The 19,133-nt window shown below is 40.5% G+C and overlaps 1 protein-coding gene across 1 annotated transcript in view; it reads right to left on the bottom strand.

The window, feature by feature from the left end:
* The window catches only part of HYDIN (HYDIN axonemal central pair apparatus protein), a 6,673,197-nt gene that overhangs the window by 457,997 nt on the left and 6,196,067 nt on the right, over positions 1 to 19,133 (bottom strand). The window lies entirely within an intron of this gene.

Raw genomic sequence — 19,133 nt, 5'->3', positions numbered from 1 at the left:
GATTACATTCAGCTGGGATAAGTATTTCTTCTTTTGAGGGTGAGGGAGGGGAGAAATTTGCACTGAACCTGTCAGCCAGAATGTTGGCAATATCTGTGGGTTCAGTGTATTTTTTGTTGTTGTGAACTAACTCTGAGCATATCTGAGGGTTTCCGCCCAGGTTTCTAACATAGCTGAAGAAGGCTTTGTGGTTATCTTTAGTGTCCTTAGCGATTTTTCTCTCAAAGTTGGCCTTGGATGTTTTTATGAGAGAATGTAGTTTTCTGCTAATGTTGATCAGAGATGTCTTCCCTTTATGGGATTTTGCTCTGTCGTGCAGTAGCTTCCTTCTTTTGTTATACAATTTGTTAATGGCTGAGGTCCACCTTCAAACATTGACCTTATAAAAATACAAAAAAAAAGAAAAAAGTACCCTAATGGGTTTAAGCAGGGGGGAAAGCACCCCTGCACGTGGGGGGCTGTGCCCCCCACACCCCCCGCTACTTAAATATACCAACACCGCATTACATTGCAGTACATGGAAATCTCCCCTTACGTAGATTTCCGTTTACACGCTTGAGATTCTGAGCTTTCAATATTCTCGTGTCGACAATGTCAGATTCAACATTGTCGGCTTTCGAGAATATAATATAGACCCGTTTGTTAATATTGCATATGAGGAATTATTGCAATTGCGCTTTTATGAGAAATAAATTGCACTTCTGTAAGAATATATTAATTATAGTGAATTAAATAACGTATCACTTTCAGCAAAATATTACTAGTGAGATCACATTTAGAGGTAGAAGACGTCCAGGTTGATGTCTGAGTTTATGAGCCTCATTACTGTTGGATAAAGCTGTTCAAGAGCCTGGAGGTCCTACAGCAGATGCTGCGGTATCTCTTGCCACATCAAAGTCTATCAAACCAGCCAAATGCTGGATGTGATGTCTCTCTATGTATTTTGTATGCTGTCTTAGTGCTTCTTCTTGTAAAATGTTCTTGCATGGTTGGAAAATTTGTGCCTATTACCTTCTCTACAATCCTCACAACTCTTTGAAGCTTCTTCCTCAATGCTGTAGTACTGTTTCTGTACCACACAGTAAAGTTGCAGGTGAGATACTTTCAATAGCTCCTTTAGAGACAATGGATAGAACATTCAGAGGAAGCTTTGCTCTTTTGTGCCTTCCCAGGAAGTGCAGGAGTTGGTGAGGTTTTTTTAATTATCCGGCCCATGTTCACAGGCCAAGAGAAGTCTTCTGAGATGTGTACCCCAAGGAACTTTGTAGATTGAACTCTCTCTACCACCTCACCACTGATCTCAAGTGGCGAGTGAATGGCTGACCTTTTTCTGAAGTCAGTGATAATTTTATTAGTTTTGTTGACATTCAGATGCAAGCTGTTATTTTGTACCATTTGATCAGAGAGCTGACTTCATTCCTGTATTACTTCTCACCATCATCCCTTATGAGACCCACTACAGTGGTATCATCTGCAAATTTGATGATATGATTATTGGGAGATTTCGCAAAGCAGTCAGGGGTAAGGATGGTGAATAGCAGAGGACTAAGTACACACTCCTGAGGCACACCAGTGTTGAGTGTAATAATACCTGATGTGTTGCTACCAGCACTTCTGTGGTCCTCCAATCATGAAGTCAAGGATCCAGTTGCAGGGACTCTTGTTGATGCCAAGGTTAATTAGTTTGCCTATGAGTTGCATCGGAACCACTGTGTTTATACTGTGTTGAATGCCAAGCTAAAGTCAATGAACAACAGCCTGACACAGTTGTTCCTCTCTTCAAGGTGTTCCAGAGAGAGACGTGCAGATGCTACCGAAATGGCATTCTCGGTAGATCTATCAGAGCTTCTGACAGATGCCTTTTTACTATCCTTTCAAAAGCATTTCATGACATTCGAGATTAGTGCCACTGGTCTGTAGTTTTTTTAAACAAGTTGGATTGGCTTTTTTTGAGCAGGGGGATTATGATCAGAGCTACCCAAGTTTGGCTGCTGCACTGCTTTGTATGCTCCCTTTATGTTGGTGTAAACCTTGTCAAGGGTATTTGCTCCCCCAGTGGGAAAGTCCACAAATTGATGGTAGTGGGGTATCATCTCTCTCTGAGATCCACTTTATTGAAGTGCCCAGCTATCACATATGCACAGTCAGGATTTTTACTTTGGAGCTCATATATGGAATTGTGCAGTATGCTAAGTGCCTCTGAGGTATTAGCACTAGATGGTGTATATATATATATATATATATACTGCTCTTACACAGACTCCATTAAACTCTCTGGATAAATAGAAAGGTCTGCAATTTCACTGTTAAGAATTCTACATTTTCAGAGCATTGTACTCGTATAATTTCACAGTTCACACACCAATTTTCATTTACATAGATGCACAACCCACCTCCCTTAGCTTTTCCACACAGAGCTTGGTTTCTATCAACTCTAAACAAAGCAAACCCCTGTAAGTTCACAGCACTGTCATTGATTTTGTTATGCAGCCAAGTTTCTGTAAATATTAGTAGACAGGTATTTTTCACCTAGTTTGTAGTGTCAATCTCAAGTCTAAGAAAGTCCATCTTGTTGTCGATTGAGCACATGTTGGTTAACAGAACTGAAGGTAGTGCAGGCCTGTGAGGGTTTGTTTTCAGCTTAGCAGCAATTTCAGTTCTGCAGTCTCTTTTCCTGATTCTGTCACATCTCTTCCTTTAGCCCTCATCCGGATTGATCCAGATCCTTCTGGTGCTTGATTCAAAATACAAAGCTCCAGTAGTTCTCTGAGTGAAGTAGGCACAGTGTTGCCAGACGTCTCTATTTCAGCGGGACTGTCCCAAGATCAGCAGCCCAATCCTGAGTCCCACACTGCCAGTTAAAATCCTGGCAAAACAGCCTCCGCTTTGTGATTTTTGATTGACTCGTATACCGGCATATGGGCCAATCATAACTCACAAAGCGGAGCCACTTCTGTTCAATGCATAACAGTGGGCTGTTCTGTTCTGCATTGAACAGAAGAGACTCCACTGTAAAGTTTTTGATTGGCTCGTATACCAGCATACAGGCCAATCATAAATCGCAAAGCAGATCCACTTCTGTTCAATGCATAACAGTGGGCTGTTCTGTTCCACACTGAACAGAAGAGGCTCTGCTGTGCGATTTTTGATTGGCTCGTATACCGGCACATGGGCCAATCATAAATCGCAAAGCAGAGCCACTTTAGTTCATTGTGGAACGCCGGGCACTGAACAGAAGAGGCTCTGCTGTGCAATGTTTTGATTGGCTCTTATACCGGCATACATGCTGATCAAAAATTGCAAAGTGGAGCTACTTCTGTTTAATGCTGAACTGCCTGCTCTTCCGCATGAAAGACCTTTTTTTTTTTTTGTATTCCTACCTATCCCTTTAGAAATCTGGCAACCCTGAGTAGGCAGCAAACATTCCACAGACAGAAGGGAATCCAGACAGCTTTTCTGTACTGCAAACCATTTGATTTCCAGTAACTTTCTTTTGCTGTTAGTTATTGTATCCAATTTTAAAGTGTCGAAAATGATTTTCTCCATTTTTTGTGAGAAAAAGAAGACAGACTGAGCATTCCTCTGTGATGAGCTGACATAGCCGCAACCTCCCTGTGTGCCACTTTTTTTTCCAAAGTAGAAGACATAGGTCTACTGCTGTTATTGTTTTTAGAAGAATAATTTGTGGGCATCCTATGAAAAAGGAAAATATCTTTTTTGATCTTTGAAAAAAGAGAGCAAACCATTCACATGGAAAGCCCCCTTGTATACTGATGTACAGAAAACTGTTAGGAAGGAAAGCAGTGAAGCAACATGAGGTATCTATAGTTGGATCTAGCATAATTCTTTAACTACACTACAATGAAGTATGTTGTTCACTAAAATCAGATGAGCCCTACTCATAACAGTGACTTGTGATTAACAAGGCAGCAGTGAAGCAAATACACCCATAATATAAGGGGTAGCCTTGCACTGTAGTTTATAATCAACCCTGTGGTTGTCTGGTTGTCAAATTTCAGGGAACAGGAAACACTTGATCTGGTAAGATAATATATTTTCCTTCTATTGCAATCTGAAAAAAATCTGCATTTTATGAACTTCAGTATACGTGCGTTTCTTGACAAAGCTCTGATGAAATGTGCTTTACTTCTGTTTCTAGTAAAATACCCTTCAATACCCTTTTACATCGTCTGATTATCTCTGTTGTCAACATTCTTAACAGGGTTGTGCAAATACATTTATTTGGAACCATGGACTCTGGTATCTGTTTATTCAGGATATCCTTACTGACAACACAAAGAAATGTTCTTCAACAAATATAATCTCTCTCATCTAGTAGTTAGTAGAGAAAGGGGACTCAGTCCAGAACTGAATAACTTACAGTACGGCTTAGAAACCTGCTTATCCTCATTTTTAGATATGTCTAGGTCATCTCATATAGCCAAAAATATGTCAATAAGGAATGCGGCATTTCTTCAACAATAATTGTGCCAAGTGTGACTTTTCTTACAAAACTGTATTCCATCCATCCACAACCCCTTTTTCCCATATGGGTGGTGTCACTTCAACAATGACGGTCATCTATGGCCAATGTTCACACCACCAAGTAGTTAGCCCTGCCATGGTTGTTCTTCAGTACCACTCACACACATCTGCACTCACAACAATGGCCAGTTTCAAGTATCCACTCCGGCTACTGCATATCTTTGGAGTCTCAGAGGAAAAACAGAGCACCAGGAGAAAACCCACATAAACACAGGGAGGATATTCAGACTCCACACAAAAAGCACTCCAACCAGGAATCAAAACAGAGAACCTCTGGCTGTGAGGTGACAATGCTATCTGCTAAACTACTTTGCTGCCCCTACAGACCACTAATCTTTGTCATACACTACTTACTGTATTGTCAGTAAATAATAAAATCACACAGTACTCCTCTGGTAGGGATTCATAAGCATAATTTGCATTTAAGTAGAACTGGTATATGTTTAAATATATACATACCAGAGCACTTCAGAATAATTAAAAAAACAAAAAACAAAACAAAAACAAAAACGTATGCCTGCACACTAGTATGCCTGGGCTAAGTACACAGACGTTATGCAGATGAAGGTCTGTGTTTATATAGAATAGTTGTAAAATCTTACCATAACCATAGATGCCCTTCTCTTCCATGTTGAGGTATTCATAACATGTGGGAGATCCATGGCTAGGCAACCTGAACATCCGGCCAGTATACCAAAGACTTAAGCTACTGCAAGGTACGTGTGATGCTGCACATAGAACTGCCAACATCAGCCATAAAAGTGACATCTGCATATACCATCCTCAGAACTGAATGCCTAGGTCAGAACACCAGTCCAGGGATAAGAGGCAATTAAGTAATATCCAAAGAAGAGCATGAATCAAGGGGGAAGGAGGGTGGGATAATATACTGCAGCATGGAAGAGAAGGACATCTATGGTTATGGTAAGATTTTACACAACTATTTTATATTCTTCTATTCCCATGTTGCAGTATTCATAACATGAGGGAGAATACCAAGGCTCATGAGTAAGAAGTGGGGGTAGGAGCACAAGAAGTCTCCATAAAGCCATGCAGAACTGTCCTAGCAAATCCTGCTCTGGATCTGGAGATAGAATCCAGTTTGTAGTGTTTTGTAAATGTATGGACAGAGGACCAAGCTGCTTCCAGTCTAAACAAGTGTCCAGGCCTTTAAAGAAGGCTGCAGAGGAAGCTACCACTCTAGTGGAGTGGGCCTTAACAGAGGAAGAAAGAGTTTTTCTCTAAGAGACATAGTAAAAGAAAATTGCCCTAGAGATCCAAGATGAAATAGTTTGTTTAGAGACAGGTTTTCATAGTGCCCTGGGGTGAAAGGTAACAAACAATTGATAAGACTTTGTAATGTATTTCGTCTTATCTAAATATAATCTGAGTTGTCTCTGTACATCCAGGGTGTGCAACACCCTTTCACTGGAGTTTTCAGAAGAAAGGAAGAAGGTGGGTAAGTGAATATACTGATTGAGGGACAAGTCATTAACCACTTTAGGCATGAAGGAAGGGTTGGTACAAATGGACAACCCTATCCTTGTGAAAAATCAGAAAGGATTGTGAAACCATTAAAGCCTAGAATTCTGAAACTCACCTAGCAAAAGTAATGGCTACCAGTAAAACAGTTTTCCAAGTGCAGAATTTTAGAGAAGCTGAGGCAGCAAGCTCAAAGGGAAAGGGAGCCTGGGTCAGTTTTTCCAAAACAAATTTTAGGTCCCAGGGAGGAGGAAAAGGTTTCCTAGGAGGTCTGATGTGAAGGATGCCTTTTAAGAAAAGTTCAACCTCTAGTCTAGAAGCTAAGGGGGGATAAAGGCAGACATGCAGAAATGGCTGATAAATGGGCTTTAATTGAAGAATAAGCCAGTCCAGCCTTAAGCAGCTCACACAAGTAAGAAAGGACTAGGTTCTTATTTAGACACCAGATGGAAAACCTCTTCCAGTTGGACAAGTAGGATCTCCTAGTATTAGGTTTCCTGGCCTCCTGCAGGGCTAGAAACATGCCCTCAGAGAAAAGGTGCCTAAAAGGAATCAGAAGTCTGTCACCCACAGTGTCAGGTTCAGTGATGCTAAATGTGGGTGAATAAAAGATCTCTTGCCTTGTGTGAGTAGATCCACCCTGTGAGGTAACTTATAATGATTGCCCTTGGCTAATTGCAGAAGAAGAGGAAACCAATGCTGTATTGGCCAAAAGAGGGTTACCAACAAGATTTTTGGTTTGTCCTATATCTTCAGCAGGACTTTCAGGAGGGGGGGCGGAGTGTTTAGAGAAACATCTCCTTTCATGAGAATGATAGGGCGTCCACCTTCCAAACCAGAGGGACTCTGGCACAGAACTTTGGAAGTTGTCTGTTCATAGGGGAGGCAAAGAGATCTACTTGAGATGTACCCCACAGGTGAAGAATGTCCAGAAACGCATCCCTGTGCATCATCCATTCATGGGCATGTGTTATGGATCTGCTCAGTGCGACTGCCTGAACATTTTGAGCTGAGGGAATATAAACAGCTGTCAAAGTTACCTTTACTTGAAGAGCAATATCCCAAGCTTGTACTGCTAATCTGCAAAGTAGATAAGACTTTGTCCCCCCCTGTTTGTTCACATATAACAAAACTGTGCTGTTGTTTGTGAACAGCTTCAAAGGGCCTGATAGCAGAGAAGACCTGAAGGGCCAGGATCAGAGCCCTCCTCTCTTTGATGTTTAGGTGTTGCTTCCTTATGGAGGGAGACCACAGGCCTTGGACCTTTAGGTTCCCAAGGGTTGCTCCCCACCCAAATTTGAGGCATCTGTGAACATTTCTTTAATTGGAGGAAGTAGCTGAGGGGGAGTCCTGGATTCTGAACAATTTGTTGAATCCACCAAAGCAATTCATTCTTTAGGCAAGGAAGAAGTAGAAGGGCAAACTCTAATGGATGAGCATGCTGGGACCAGAGTGTTTTCAGGTACCACTCGAACTTTCACATGTGGAGTCTGGCTAGGAGCAGCATTTGTATAACCGAAGCCATAAACCCTAACATCCTGAAGAATTCCCTGGCAGTCAGAGAGGACAGAGGAAGCAACTGTTGGAAGTACGTCTGCATTGATTGCACCTTTTGCAAAGGCAGGAAAGCCATTATAAGGTCTGTACTTATCCTGCAACCTAGCAAAACCTGGTCCTGAAAAGGAAAACAGGATGACTTGCTGTAGTCGATGGTGAATCCCACACTGAAGAGCAAATAGATGGTGGTTTGAAGGTTCTGTAGCAAAGTATCTGGATATTCTGCTTGAAAGAGCAGGTCGTCTGGGTAAGGATAGATGAGAATTCCCTGGAGTCTGCAAAAGACAATGGCAGGAGCCAAACACTTTGTGAGTACCCTTGCAGCCATACAGAGACCAAAGGGCAAAGCACAGAACTGGAAATGAGAGGAAGCAACAGGAAAATCTAAGAATTTACTGAATAGAGGGTGGATGGGGATGTGAAGGTGTGCATCCCTTTATGTTTAAGGAAACCAGGTAAGCCTGAAGTAGCAAGAGTGAAAACAGTTTGCAGAGTAAGCATCCTGAAGGTGGGGACTTGAAGAAAGAGATTGCTACTGAGTTGGGACAAGTCTAAAATTGGTTTCCAAGGACCATCTTTCCTGGGAACTAAGAACATCCTGGAATAGAACCCTTTTTCTCTTTCTAAGGAGGGAACCTCCTGAACGGTTCCTTGTATTTGCAAGTCTTGAATGACCTGAGGGAAAAGGTGGATCTGGTCCTTTGGGGGTTGTGGAATCCCCATGAAGGGAGGAGTGGTTTTCCAAGTCATGTAGCAACCTCCTTGGACAACAGACAGGACCCATTTGTCTGTGGTAATGCTTGTCCATTTTGAAAGGAAACTAGACAGGTGCTGAAGAAGAGGTATTTCTGAGAAAGTTGCCAGTTAGTCACAGACTACCTTGCTTGTCTGAAAAGGGGGCCTTTTGAGCTGAGGATGGCTGACATCTAGGAGACATCTTCCTGCATGGGCCCGGGTGTTTTTCCTTACAAAATTAGGCCTAGAAGGGTAGTTCCTATAGTATTTAGGAACTGGGGAAACAAAAATATGTTTAAGTTCGTGAAGTTCTTTTCCTTTCATTTGAAGGGATTTGAACAGGGCTGCAGCATTAGTATCAAATAGGGTGGTGTTGCCCAGTGATGCATCCTAATGTTTTGCCTTAAAAATCATAAGGCAAATGCTGCATTCTCAACCAGGAATATCCTGAGCATAGAACCAGATGTTGCTAATCTTGCAGACACTTCAGCTGTGTCATAACTGCATTTTATGGAATGCCTGGTAACCTGGGAAGAAACTGCCAAGAATTAAGAAAGCTGGTATTTTGCTGCAGTGCCTGGGAGATCTGTCAGCAGTTTAGAGGCCTGTGAAGGAAGGGCCAGAACATACTTAGACGTGTGTCTCATAATTAATGGCTGTAGAAGAGGTGTAAACTTTTCCCAGTTCTCCCCATCATTTTACTGTCCTTTTCTGAGGCAAGAATTTGGTGGAGGGCAGTAATTTAGTGTTTTTATAAGCAGAGAGAGAACGAAAGAGATCACAGCTGAGTCTGCAAGAGGACATTTGTACAGGTAACTACTGTCTTCAGGGACTTTATAGAACCCGTCTAGCCTTTTAGGAGCAGGAGGTTGTGAGTCAGGGTTTTTTGATGCTGCAAGAAAAGCATCTTGGAAAGTTGGCAAAAACAGACAGAATGGCTGAAGGAGCAGGATAATCTATTTGTAAGAGGTTATAGTACCCCTTTTGTACTTCAGAAACCTGGGAGCTATCCCACTTGAAAAATTCCCTCAATCTGGAGATAGTATCTCCAAATGTAATATCCTCTTCAGGAGAAACTCCACCATTGGAATCAACTTCAGGAGAGGCATAATCCAGAGGATATTCTATCTGAGCGGAGTAGGCCAGGAACTCATCTGAAGATGATTCATCTTCTTCAGAGTCCTCTTGTTCAGCAGATGTACTCCTAGGTGGAGGGGATATAGGAGATGCTGGAGTAGGTGGTTGCAAAGCAGGCAGCCTAAGTGCCAGAAATGCATTCAAAATCCCTTGGGAAAAGGTTTGCCAGTCCGGACAAGGCTCATGAATGGGAAACACATGTTCATGTTTGTGTTTCCTCTTGAGAGAAAGGCCTACCCTTGACTGGGATGGAAGGGGTGATGTAGGCCTAGGCTCTGGAGCTGATGTTGGCAAAAGCTCAATGGAAGGGGCAGGAGAGGTACTACGAGGAAAGTTTAAAGGAGTGAGCCACAGTTCCCCCTTACCATCCATAACGGATATCTGCGATACCTCTGTGGACATGCTGAAGAACCCTTCCTAGTGACTTCTAAGTTAGTACCTGCCGAAGGAGGAGGACCAGACACTGCATGCAATTCTGGTCTTTCACTGGCCTCAAGAGGGACGTCTGGGATCAGAGGTACATCAGAAGATTCAGGCCTTACCTTTTTCACCTTTTTCTTCAGGGGTTCACCAGACGGACCTGGAGTACCTTCCATACCTAGCGCTAGTCACTTTAGTTTCTGATTTTCAAGATATATATTAAAGGCAGACGTATGACTGTGAAGTGTTTTAGGGATGAACGCCTGACAGATGGTGCAAGCCTTGTAGCCGTGATTGGAACCCAGACAGAAAAGACACTGGTTGTGGTTGTCTTTGTGTGGAATCTTTCTTCCACAGTGGCACTTGCCCTTCATAGATGACATTAACCTCTAGCAAGCATGCAGTAGCAAAAGCATAATAAAAGTTTTTCCCAGCGGGGGCACTTATCTGAATTGTAGAAAACTTTCATCAATCAGATGAATGGTGGAAGCTGTCGTTCACACTGGCGGCAGAGAAGGTCTGTGGATGGTATATGCAAATGTCACTTTTATGGCCGACATCTGCTGTTCTATGTACAACGTCGCAAGCACCTTGCAATAGTTAAGTCTTTGGTATGCTAGCTGGATGTTCAGGTTACTTAGGCGGGGATCCCCCACGTTATGAATACTGCAACATGGGAATAAAAGGACATCCGTCATTTATAAAGGGCTAACAGACCAAGTTCATTCTTTCTACATTAGGCAGTAATTCTGTTACTGCAAGTGCAGACAATTTGTACCTAAATAATGTCAGAATGTTCCAGTCTTCCTGCAAAACTTATGAGTGCTCAAAACAAGATGCCTGAGTAATGGATCATCTTTACACTCCTCATAGGAGAAAGACTTAAACTAAATTATTAATTACATTGTGAGGGGTTTTAGATCCTGCATCCATGCACAGAAGCATTACTGTACAATCTACGTTGTTGTAAAAGAGTCAACAAGCAGAAGCCAGTTACAATCCTCCAAGCAACAGTACCCCCCACAATGACATGTAAATGAAGTACAGTAAACCTGCATAATTGAGCATCCAAGATTATGACTTGCATTGCCTATCTCATTCACTCCAGTGGAGCTCAAAAAGTCTGCATTATAACTTCCAATGGGTGGAGCCTAAGCCTTTTGACAGAATCAAACAAATGTTCATATCTCTGGAACCCTAGGGGATATGAAGGAAGTATAAATGGCAAACCCTTCAATTACTGTTTTACACTGGTAGTAGTATTTTGGTTCTAGATCTTAAACTGAATTTTATAAGTCACAGTAAACACAGTAACTACTACATTTGTAATATTTTGTAAACAACTTACAATATGTCAGCAACCATTCAAGTTACACAAATACAGTCAGCAACATTTTGTTCACCTAGCTGAGAGCTTTCATATGAGGCGAAGGAGTTCTGTCCATGTAACTCTGTTAAGATATTTATAAAAATGTGAAAATTATATCTATATAAATTAATATCATAAAAACATTTAATCTCTTTACCTGCACTAGACAGAGGTTAAATATTAATGCAGCTGAGTTAGATATTGTGTAAGCTTTAAGATGAAATATTTTAAAACTTTGTATATAGCATGGTTTTGGAATTATTGATGCAAATATGAACAAGCAATATTTGACACCTAGAGATGTCAGTAGGAGTTAACTACAGATGCACCTGGAAGCGTCACTCTGATTTAATCAGTTCCAATACTACAGGATTACAAATCCCTGTCCTTTATTGTTAATCATCACAGTATAACTAGTATACATTTTCTAATAATACCCCCTGGCAAGTGTTTAACTAATTATATATATGCCAGTAAGCACCCTTCTTGGGTATAACCATTTGTGGAGATGTAAAGAATATGTTTTCTCTTTATGTTGCTTAGTTATTATTATTCAGGGTTGCAGTAAAAGTCACAGAAGCTCATGCTGCATGCAGTTTTAAGAATACAGTAACACAGGTCACTAACACAAGAAGATTGTACTACAGAAAGCAGACTCCAGGATCCCTTGGCTGTGTTACAGTAGTACATTGCTATTCTGGTAAATATATTTTTATAAAACATTAGTTTTAATGACTTGGACACTGAAATAATCTGTCCATCATTCCCTGCTGCAGGTTAGACAGGTATTAATACTGACAAAATCCATCTGTGATGTATCTATATCTTTCTACATGTATAAATATTTACATATGGTTTACTATCAAAAACGTATTTAAGGTTGAATCACAACGTCGAATCCATGAATATAAATGAGGTGTAAATGTCAAATCTGATGAACAAATTCATCAGATTCGACATTTACATCGAATATTGAACGGAAAGTCTGTATAGGAGGTAAGGTAAGTCTAGCTACTACCCTGCAATTCACAGTTTTGCAGGGGGCAAGCCCCCCTGCACTCCCTGCTAACTATATATTCCAACTCCAAGATCGCACTACAGTGAAGAAAGGGATGACTTTCCCAATCCGCGCTGTACCATGATCTCTACTCACAACATCAAGCTCCTATCAGCGAATGCACAGTGATATTCACTGATAAGGACTCTCGTTCAATTAACATTCAGCAACATAGGAATTGCCCAACAGCCATTTGGCATTCCCATGTTCGAACGTTAATTCTATCTTTTGATGGTAAACCTATATAGATATATATATATATATATATATATATATATATGCCTCTTAGCATCTCTGACTCTCTCTCTCCATTAGTTTTGCATTACGCCATGCTGCTACTGCAGTAATCATTTCTTGAGTAATGACAGTGCAGTATTTACTTTGTGCCTGGTGTTAGTTTGGTTTGCTCACAACAGCATTTTCTAAGTGAGCCAATATGTACCTGCAAAAATCAAACAAGTTGCTATATACACTGCATTTCTTTCTTTTTGTGTGACAGTGGGAGCATGGAAATTATTGGGGACCATGTAGCATGTCAGTGAAAGTGACACATGACTGAAAGCAACCATGTCATATATGTTTCCTCACCACCTCTGTGTGTGAGCTTTACATGTGCAGGCAGGTTTAATGCTGGGGCAATCCAAGTCTGTAAACTATGCCCAAATTAGATCACTCTACTATGTACAACATGTCAGTCCCTTTTAATGGTGTGCATAGGGCCAGGTCCAGCACAAAGTGACCTAGGAAGCTGCCTAAGGCCCTGGTGCTTGGGGGTGGGGGTGGGGGGCAGGCCACACAATATTAATTAAAAAAAAGTCTGAAACTAACTGAATTTATTCTGCTGTCATCACAGAACATTAATTTATGAATGTCTGAAACTGAATTTCTGCTGCTGCCCTTACAAACTGTTTACTGTGCAACAGCTCCAATCTCATTGGCTCAAATGCAAGTTAATGAGAGAGACTGAGCTGCTGCATGCAAATGAAAGACATCCAGGCATTGTTGCAGGATTTTCACTGAACAGGAGATCAAGGTTGCAGCAGCACTGGATTCTTTTTTTTTTTTAGCGTACACGGAGGATGGGAGATCAAGCATGGCAGCATCTGGCAATGTTTTTTCTTTTACAGCAGCATGGCTTTGCAACATATATAGAGCATGGAAAAGAAGAGTGGTACCAAGCTGCCCAGTTTGTAGTAATGTGTGTGTGTGTGTGTGTGGGGGGGGGGGGGAGCGTGTTCAGAAACATCCACAAACTACTGTCTATGATGCTATGGGATAACTATGATGTTTTGCACATTATTAGTGCGTCTTATTTATTTATTTTTTATCATTTATTGCTCACATGCACAGCATTATTGTGCTGTTTTTTACATTTACTATTCAGGTTGTCTATCAAGTAACTTTCTGAGTCACACAGTAGACAAACAGAAATAGAAAGACTCAAACCCTGCAAACTTGAATATAGAAAAGCAGCTTCCTAAGACCTTCCTTAACTTGTTCATTGTTTGACAAATCACTTAGGATTGCAGTTAGTTAATAATGCCAGTTACTGCAGTTTTATAATTCTTGTTGATCAGAAAATGCATGTTAATGCATCAAATGGTTTGTTACTTTTTAAGTAAATTAGAGTTGTCTGGCACTCAATGTCCTGAGTTATTAAACTACTTGCTGTAGTCAAAAGTACATGGTTTGAATCCTTTCCTCTCTATTTCCCTACTGTAAGAAAGTCACTCAAACAGTGCTCCTGTCCTGTGACTACTGGGTTTACCTGGTTAACAAATATATAAAAGAAAACAATATTTAAAATTTGGCCATTCTGGGACCTTTGCTCCCCACCTCCCCCATTGTTTTTGGCTCTGTCCAGAATTAAACAGAGATGTTGAGCAGTATTCTAGTCTGTTCATTGTAAAGTTTGTGACTTGCTGGCAAACTTATGTGAATTTTGGTCCTTAAATAACACCAGGTATGTGAATCATTTAAGAAATACTTACTATGCAAAACTTGTACTCTAGCAACTTTCTAAATATGCAAGCAGCAGTCTCAGTAAACTCCCTATTGAAATTTTGGCACTCAAAATGCCAAGTGATGAAAAGCTGTAAAAAAAAAAAAAAAACAAAAAGACAGGAAGACCGAATCTCAAAAATAGCTCTTTACCTTAAAACTTATTTTTGCAGGGGAGGGAAGCTCCCCTGAACTTATATATACTAACTCCGAGACCACGATACCTTGGAGAAAAAGGAATATTCTGAGAAATGGCATCTAGGACTTAGTGTATGTAAGTCTAATCTTTTGGTCATTCAGTCTCTGTATTTTGGGACTTGCTAGCAGGTGTCCTGACATTTCAAATGGTTATCATCTCAGTATCTCAATAAATAGCACACCTGCCTTTGATGCTGGAAGATCAGAAGGTTGTGGGTTCTATTCCCACACCTAGTAGTTGGATTAATTTTCAATGCTGATACTATCGTGCAGCATAAGGGATGTACTGTACTCGAGTGTGCTATCATTTGGATAAGCTAGTAAACTGAGGCTGTGTCTGAGTTGATGGAAACGCGGGGGGGGGGGGCTGTAAAAGATCCTTCAGCACTTATCAATAGCAAGGTAAGTGCCCTGGCCAAATTTCTCTTTACTACAAATATTACTTTAGATCTTCCCTGAAAAGAGGACAGTGGTCTAGTGGGACTAACCTGATCAACTAAGTATAAATAAAAAAAAAATAAGAGAAATATTTAAAATCTATTCCTGATTTTTTGGGGTCTTTGTCTCATTCTTGAGCTAAGAAATTAGGAGGTAGGTTACACCATGTAGTTCTGATAACAGCAAGCTAACATACATTTCTGGCCCAGTACTTACAAATGTATTCACTCACCTGATCTGGAGCAGATACCTGAGGTGTAAAGTCACACAAGTGACTAATGGTTTTGTGTCTGTGTGTGAAGGGGCATAGTTTTCAACTGTTCTTCACTGTTAGCATTGTGTTTATTACTTGGCTATGGATAAACTGGGCAACATGATGACTACAAATTTAATGTTAATATTTTAACTATGAATGTTTGTTTGTGTCTTTCGGCTTTTCCCAGTTAGGGGCTGCCACAGCGGAACTCCGGTCCGCTAATGATTGGTAATTGATTTTTACGTGCCAAGTGACCAGCCCTGACACACAACCTTCAATGAAGGTACGCCCATTCACGCATGTCTCCACGCAGAAGACGCTATAGCTGAGAATCAAACCGGACAGCGTCTTACTGTGAGGCGACAACGCTACCGCAGCATCACCACTGCGGGGCTATTTTAACTATGAATATATTTTTAATTTATTTTTTGCAGGCATATGGGTATGTAGTGCACTGTATTGAGCTACAGCAATTTGTCTGTTACTTAGTATGGATGAGTAATACTACGAGCTTTTAATGAGCTGCTTCTGTAGTGCAATATTTGATCCTCGCAGACTTTATTTGCCTACTGTGTGACTTCTGGATTGCCCTTGATAAAGGGCACTTGCATCCAGTAGGCTGCCCCAAGTTGTCAGCAAATACATTACATATTTGTCTTTTGAACTGCTGGCACCCTTCACGTAGCCAATAATTAGTGCTTCTGTATATCTGTTTGCTATGAAAATCAGCACATCTCTTGTAGTTCATGAGCTGTGAGATGCGTTTTTAATGAATTTGAGTTCAAGGGAAAAGATGTTTACTGTTGCTCATGCTAAGTCTGTTTTCAATATGAGGCTGTTTTGTTTAGCAAATGGCAATTAGTGTGTGTGTTTTAAAGTTTTAAATAATATAATTAAATCCAAATTTCTGTAATCATTGTAAAAGTAAAGAAGAAAGTAGAATGCACAATGACAGGTTTGAAAAGTGTTTATGGTAACCGGGGAGGCAGTCAAGTAATGAGACACTGGTGGGGTGGGGGGGCTGCTTAGGGCCCCATTTGACCATAATATAGCTCTGGGTATGCAGACTGTGTTCATAAATATGGTGATCCATTACTTAATCATTTTTTGTGTCATACTAATTTTTGGGGGACTTTTATTTTTTACCTGTTTCATTTTAAGCCCATAATGCTATATTATACAATTTTTGTTCCTGGACTAAAGTGACCCTATAAATGTACTAGTTGAAGAAATATTTACACTTCTGAGTGGAAATGCCATTGCACAGTGCATACAGTACTTCATAAAAACGCTCTTTTCCAGTACATAAGGATTCTCAAAACACCACCATTATATATAATGTAACATTACTGCATGGAGCGCTTAAGAAAATGTTATAATTATTTATGCACATAACCAAAAGCATTTGTTTATAAATAGTGAAAACTTTAATCTTAGTAGTTTTTCTTTTATCTGTAATGTGCTGTTTTAAAGTCTCTAAAGCTGTGCTGCTATTATGGCACTGAGGTCTAAGGCTATATAAGCAGCTAAAGACCTTTGGTCTGCAATCCTGGGTTTGATTTTCTCAATCTTCCCTTGAATATCATGTGTCTCGAGATCAACTAACTTTACCTGGTTAATAAATGGATGTAAAAATGTATTCTCTGGTGGTGGTGGGTAAGGGCTATTGAACTGTAAAATCCCTGAGCTGCCTTTAGAAGTGAAAGAAACAAAGTAATCAAAATCATTCAGAGTGGTCACTGTGTTTTGATACTGTCTTTGCATTTTTCTCTGTGGGAAGTCATAAGCAGGATGCATTAGGACCTCAGATGACCTATACAAACCTGTAGCATTTTATGGCTACTAACTGAACTGTCTCCTTGTAAGATGAGGGATACTTGGTTGTAAATTCAGCAGGTATTCCAGAAGGACAAGTGAAGGGATTTCCTAGCTCCATGACAGACTTAACTAAGAAGGCATGTGATGCCATCTTAGGGGCTCCTGCTTTTTAAGATATTGAGCTTATCATAAGACACCCATATGATTCAAAGGACTCTGGTTCAGTTGACACCAAGGTGTTATGTTTACTAAGTAATACTGAGTAAATGCAGAGCTACTCTTCATGCTGTCACTTGGATAGCTGAATAAATACTAAGACAAAACTTAAAAAATTACCTTTCATTTGGGTAGTAGTGATCTGAGTAAAACTACAACATCAAATACAATATATATTCTTCAACTTGTGTTTCCTTTAACCTTTAAAGGTCAATTGGAAATGGCATGGTTTGACATAGATCAGAACAGCTATGAGTGCTTATACCACCAAAAGTTGGGTGCAGCATACATTTTGTAACGTCAAATATGAGTAAATGTATTCCAGCTTAAGAGCCGGTCTCTGTGTAAAACAGTTTTGCATACACTGACAATCGTGTACACTGTAAAACTGCTGTCTGATATGCATCTGTCACAGGAATTATATAAATTAAGTGTTTTAACTTCTCCAAGTCTTTTGGGTTTCTAATACCATGACAGGAATGGACCCCATTCCTAAGTAAAGTATGATTAAAATTCATGAAATTAGTATTGTTTCAATCTTTTGTGTTAGATGTAGTGCTCTCTGCAGCACCAGCAAAGTGCCCAGAATTGACTGAAGCTCTTAACAGTTTTTCTTGTGCAAGTATTTTTCTTTCCCCTGATTTCTCTCTCAATCTTTTTGTATATCTTCAGTCAAGAAATTCTGGGCTCCTTGCATAATAGTAGCAATACGTAATTTCTTTCTTATCCTCAACAGTCCACTCTATCATCTTTGTGGCTCTGTTTTGGCCCATCAGTTTTTGTGATTTTTGTGGACTACTACTTCCTTATACTACAGGGGGACCATCCTCCCCCTAAGCCTGGCCTAACCCCACTGTAGGAATGCTTCCAGTGAGCAATCATTGCTGTTGATGCAGTGTGTGAGGCAGCAGGGAAAGAATCAGGGGAAACTTGGCTCCTTTTCTGTAGTAATCAATACATTACAGCAGAGTAAAGAAGCCAGTCAGTAATTAGTCTTCTGCTTCTGTTGTATTTACTTATAACCTCTGTTGTGTATCTTGCAAACTCAGAACACTTACTGGCTCATAATACTAACTATACACAAGACTGAAGGAGTTTGAAAGAGAGGTAAAAGCCTAGCTGTTTGGCTTAGAGCTGCATTAGGTGCAATATGGACCCACTGCTTTTCCTAGCCAAGGGAAATAATGCTTACAGTCACTGACAATGGTGGCAGTTGATGTGCGATTGTTGCAAATGTAACAACTTGCAATCAAGGGTCTTTTAAAAATTGATGACATTTGCCTAGCTGTGTGACATAAAGAGATTAACGTCCTGACTATGACCACAGATGACCCACGTTGAATAACAGTTCAGGTGTTGGGAGAAGCAAGGCGTTTAGGAGGGATTGTCGAGCACAGGCAACTCAATAACAGGGAAGAGGCAGTAGGGGTCTGCTTGGAAATTTCACCATACACAAGTGGAGGCTTGCAGATGATAAAAGTTGCAAATGTTAACCAAAAATGTGGGCTTGGCTTACCTAGCCAGTGACAACAACCCTCATCAGCATGCAGAAGTAAGCACTCACATACAAGGGTAGGGGGTACTAGGCTTTCAAAGTGACACGGGTGTTCATTACACCCTCTAGGGGAAGTGTTAGAGCTTGATTAGAAATGTTATCTGATGAAGCTAATGTGGACATAAAACACCTCCACGGCTACCTGGATAATGTCATGTTTTGGTTAGCTCTCACCACCACAACAGAGTCTCCCAATGTGGTGACTAGATAATGGGGAACAAACTCCCAAAATCAGGAACAGATTTTAAAGACTACTCTTATACAAACAAAAAAGTTGCATTTGCATGCACTTTCTCAAGGATATAAAGTCTGAAACTCAAATGTGTTATTATTGAGTGACTTCAGTCCT

This window comes from Protopterus annectens, chromosome 8.part0, assembly GCF_019279795.1.
Source record: "Protopterus annectens isolate FY-2018-M chromosome 8.part0, PAN1.0, whole genome shotgun sequence".
Taxonomy (NCBI): Eukaryota; Metazoa; Chordata; order Ceratodontiformes; family Protopteridae; genus Protopterus; species Protopterus annectens.
Note: the sequence above shows the minus strand (reverse complement) of the source record. Positions and strands in the feature narration are given on the sequence as shown.